Here is a 5,509-nt window from a genome sequence, read left to right on the forward strand (position 1 = left end):
TGTAATCAACAACCCCAGCGAGTTAAGCACCAATACCACACTTATGCACTTATTGCTTTAAACCCTAACTAAACTATTTACCCCATACAAATATTCATTAATCAAATAACAGTTAAAGCATGGCATCACATAACACATAAATACTCTAGATGCTTACATACTGCCTAAAATTGAAAGCGGTAAACAAATGATCACACAAACAGTAAAGTATTTCCTCTCAATACTTACTGCACCATGAGTCGAGCTTGTCTCTGACAATGAATGTACATGTTCGGCTGGTCTACAGGAAGTTTAAAAGAAACTTGGCGCTCTGATACCAAATTGTAACGCCCTAAATAATTAGGCCCGCTACCCAAGTAACTTATTAAGCCCTAATCCCCTAAACAGAGTATAGGCTGATACTAGGGTTGGTGGTTCTGTACTATTTGACGTATCACATCAGTACAGGCTAGAGTATGACTAGCAGCTGGAGTATGACCAGTGTACTGAGTATAGACTGATACTGTAACACATCGGTACAGGCTAGAGTATGACTAGCAGCTGGAGTATGACCATTGTACCGAGTATAGGCTGTTACTTGTCAATAGTACCGTCTTATGAACGTTCGGGACTCAGTATCATGTGGGACACGGCAGTTAGGGTTATGGTCAGGGGTATGGTCATCTGATCATAACACGGGATTTATGTATGATATTTGATTATGCTTTTCTTACTGAGTCTGTCGACTCACAGTGCTATGTTTATGTGTAGGTAAGGGCAGGCTAAGGCTGAAGGACCGTGAGAGCGAGCTGGTGAAGATTGTACATGTCGGGGCGGTTAGGCCTGGAGCGTACGATCCTCGGGACAACAGTGTTTTTTGTAATTAGTCGCTAGGCGACGAGTATTTTGTATAGTCAGTAAACTTTTGTAAAGTGTTTTTGTAATCGGGATCCCGAGTATTTTTGTATAAATATTTTATAAGTTAATTAAAAAGCAAAAATTTTAATTAATCACGATTTCCATAAACCTCGTTGATTAGCAACGAGCTGCACAGTATGTTTAAAAATCACGTAATACGCCTATGCTAGTTAGGGTGTTACAATTTGGTATCAGAGCCGCCAGGTTGTCTTCCGAAGATCGTCACGACATGTACAATCATCATCAACAGTTAGCTCGTTCCATGGTTGAGTAAGCTTTTATTGCTTTAGTAGCTTATTTAATTTTTATGAAATAAGAAAAGCCTGATAGGAAGCATGTTAGTAGCCTGATAGTAGAATTGGCGCATGTTTTGTTTTTAATTTCAAAATTAAGTGGCATTAGTAAGCTCACGTTGATCGTGACCTGATGTGCCAACTCGGGGTTTCGAGGTTGTTCAGACTAGATGGACGCCAGGCGAAATACCAGGAGTCAGGGCAGCTCGGTCTGGTCAAATCAGGGTCAGAGAGCTCAGTTTTCCCCAAATGCTAGGGGTCGTGGTAGAGGTCCCAGGGGCAGGGCTCGTGGTTGGGGTGATGATAACCCGCCACAGGCTGCCCAGGCTGCCCAAGCCGATCAGGAAGCCCAGAATTGGGAAACTAGGTTTGCCGAAATGCAAGCCAGGATATAGGAGCAAGATCTTGAGATACAGAGATTGAGGCAGCAGGGTGCTCTTGAAGTGCCTGTGCCAGAAGTTCCTGTGGCACCCGCCCCTGCTGCTCAGGCCGAAATAGTAGTAGCAGCAAACAGAATGGAACCCTTGTATGAAAGGTTCCGGAAGCAAGCACCTCCAGTTTTTTTGGGAGATCCAGATGTCATGAAAGTCAAGCAGTGGCTAACAGTGATTACGAAGATATTGAATTTGATGAGTGTGATAGAGTACACTACTCAGTTTGATCGGTTGGCGAGGTTGGCCTCGGGAATTGTGCCAACCGATTTCAGTAAGAAGGAAAAATATCTGGACGGATTAAATGTGAAGATCAAGCATGACCTAATGATCACTACAGAGGACAAGATCACCTATGCTGAGATGGTGGGAAAGCACTGCGAGCTAAGGGCGCAGTTGGATGTATGTCGGAGTCAGTTAGGACTCCAGTGAGTGGCGGGGCTCCTACCCCTCTTACATCAGGTTTTAGCAGGGGAGATAGTGGTTCGGCCATGGACCAGAAGCGGAAAACATCCAATGCATCCGGTGGCTCGAGGCAGAACAAAAGGTTCCGAGGGAACCAGAGTAGAGGCAGTCGGCAGGGTGGTGCTAAGAACCGTTACTCCTACCCGGAGTGTCCCATTTGTAAAAGGCATCATCCGGGTGAGTACAGAGGTCAGGGATGCTTTCAGTGTGGCATGCCTGGACATTACAAGAGGGATTGTCCCCTGCTTAGATCAGAGGCACCTAGGGCTCCGGCGAGACCAACTCCAGCTAGGGTGTTCGCCATCACTCAGGCTGATGCAGATGCTAGCCCCTTAGTTGTAACAGGTCAGCTTTCGGTTAATAACTCATATTACTTAGTGCTGTTTGATTCTGGGGCCACACATTCTTATGTGGCTGCCAGAATCTTTAATAAGTTGGGTAGACCGTTTGATAGTTATGAATCAGGGTTTGGAACCCTATTACCTGGCGGAGAGTTAGTTATCTCCAAAAGGTGGATTAGGTCTATGCCGATCAGAATAGATGGTAGAGAGTTAAGTGCTGACTTGATAGAGATGAGCCTAGTAGAGTTCGATATTATTTTAGGAATGGATTTCCTATCTAAATACTCGGCTAGTATTGATTGCAAGAGGAAGATGGTGATCTTCCAACCGGAAAGTGATGAACCATTTGTGTTTGTTAGTTCAGTTTGGGGATCTCAGATCCCGGTGATTTCGGCCATGTCAGCTAAGGAGTTATTACATGGCGGTTGTTTAGGGTTTCTGGCCGTGGTGATGGACACCACTCAGCCAGATACCATTCGGCCAGAGGACATCAAGGTGGTTCGGGAATTTCTAGATGTTTTTCTCGAAGAACTTCCAGGGTTACCACCTCAGCGGGAGATTGATTTCGTTATAGATTTGGCACCAGGAATGGAACCGTTTTCTAAGGCTCCGTATAGAATGGCTCCAGCTGAACTTAAAGAATTAAAGATTCAGCTTCAGGGGTTGCTTGACATCGGGTTTATTCGGCCTAGTGTGTCAACCTGGGGAGCTGCGGTTCTGTTTGTCAAGAAGAAAGATGGAACTATGAGGATGTGCATTGATTATCGGGAGTTAAACAAGCTAACGGTGAAGAATAAATATCCATTACCTAGGATCGATGATCTGTTTGATCAACTTCAGGGGAAGACGGTCTTTTCCAAGATTGATCTCCGATCGGGTTATCATCAGTTGAAAATCCAAGAGGAGGACATTCCGAAGACGGCCTTCCGTAATAGGTATGGACATTATGAATTCCTGGTTATGTCGTTTGGACTAACCAATGCTCCTGCAGTATTTTATGGATTTGATGAATAGAGTATTCAAGGATTTCCTCGATATTTGTGTGATTGTGTTTATCGACGACATCCTTGTGTACTCTCAATCAGAAGAGGAGCATGAGTTACATCTTCAGATGGTTTTGAAACGGCTTCGGGAACACAAGCTTTTTGCCAAATTCAAGAAATGTGAATTCTGGCTATCTCAGGTGTCCTTCTTAGGGCACATCGTTAGCAAAGATGGGATCAAGGTGGATCCCGGGAAGATAGAATCCGTTAGGGATTGGCCGAGACCGAAGACAGTGACAGAAATTAGAAGCTTCTTGGGTTTAGCCAGGTATTATCGTAGGTTCGTGGAAGGGTTTTCTAAGATCTCAACACCCTTAACCGAACTTACAAAGAAGAATCAGCGGTTTTTCTGGTCAGACAAGTGCGAAGCTAGTTTTCAGGAGCTGAAACAGGGATTGATTACTGCTCCAGTGCTAGCTTTGCCTTCAGACAACGAGAAATTTGTAGTTTATTGCGATGCATCCAGACAGGGTCTGGGGTGTGTGCTGATGCAAGCCGATCGGGTTATCGCTTACGCCTCCCGTCAGTTAAAGGATTATGAACAGCAATACCCGACTCATGATCTAGAGTTGGCCACGGTGGTTTTTGCATTGAAGATCTGGCGGCATTACCTTTATGGAGAAAGGTGTAAAATCTATACCGACCATAAAAGTCTCAAATATTTCTTTACTCAGAAAGATTTGAATATGAGACAGAGGCGTTGGTTGGAATTAGTGAAAGATTACGACTGTGAGATTCTCTATCATCCTGGGAAGGCCAATGTAGTGGCCGATGCCCTGAGCAGGAAGGGTCCCGGGCAGGTAGCTAGCATGATTCAGATCTCACCTCAGTTAGCAGAGGACATGGTTAGATCCATCATTGAGTTTGTGGTAGGTCAGCTTGACAACTTGACACTGCAATCTGATCTGTTGGAAAGAATTAAAACTGCTCATCTTACTGATCCAGAGTTAGTGAAAATCAGAGATGAGGTTTTGGCTGGTCAAGCCAGGGATTTCTCAGTGTCAGATAACGTGATGCTTCTGTATAAAGCTAGGGTTTGTGTTCCGAGTAGTGTGGAACTCAGGAACAAAATCTTTGAGGAGGCTCATTCTACCCCTTATTCTCTGCATCCCGGCACCACCAAGATGTACCAGGATCTTAAACCGTACTTTTGGTGGAGCGGCATGAAGAAGAATTTGGTAGAATTCGTATCGAGATGCCTCACCTGTCAATAGATTAAGGCTGAACATCAGAGACCAGCAGGGTTGTTGCAGCCTTTAACCCTACCTGAATGGAAGTGGGAAGATATCACGATGGATTTCGTGGTCGGGTTACCTAGAACCACGGGTTTGTTCGATTCCATCTGGGTTGTGGTGGATCGATTCACGAAATCTGCTCATTTTCTGCATGTTAGAACAACCTTTACAGTGGATCAGTTGGCAGAATTGTATGTTAGAGAAATTGTAAGACTTCACGGGGTACCGAAGTCTATAGTTTCGGATAGAGATCCGAAGTTCACCTCCAAGTTTTGGCAGAGTTTGCAACGAGCAATGGGTACAAAACTTAAATTCAGTACAGCATTCCATCCTCAGACAGATGGTCAGTCCGAAAGGACAATTCAAATTTTGGAGGACATGTTACGAGCCTGTGTTATGGATTTTGAAGGCTCTTGGAATAAATATCTACCGTTGATAGAATTTTCTTACAACAATAGTTATCAGAGTACGATAGGGATGGCTCCCTACGAACTGTTATACGGTAGGAAGTGTAGATCTCCCATTCACTGGGATGAGACAGGGGAGAGAAAATACTTAGGTCCGGAGTCAGTGCAGCGAACCAATGATGCAATAGAGAAAATAAAAGCTAGAACGCTTGCCTCACAGAGTAGACAGAAAATTTATACAGATCCGAAACGCAAAGATGTTGAGTTCCAAGTAGGGGACCATGTGTTTTTACGGGTATCTCCAATGAAAGGGATCAAACGTTTCGGGAAAAGAGGCAAGTTATGCCCTAGATTTACAGGACCTTTCGAGATTCTCGAGAAGATAGGTCAAGTGGCA

Source organism: Cannabis sativa, chromosome 5 (genome assembly GCF_029168945.1).
Source record: "Cannabis sativa cultivar Pink pepper isolate KNU-18-1 chromosome 5, ASM2916894v1, whole genome shotgun sequence".
NCBI classification, from domain to species: Eukaryota; Viridiplantae; Streptophyta; class Magnoliopsida; order Rosales; family Cannabaceae; genus Cannabis; species Cannabis sativa.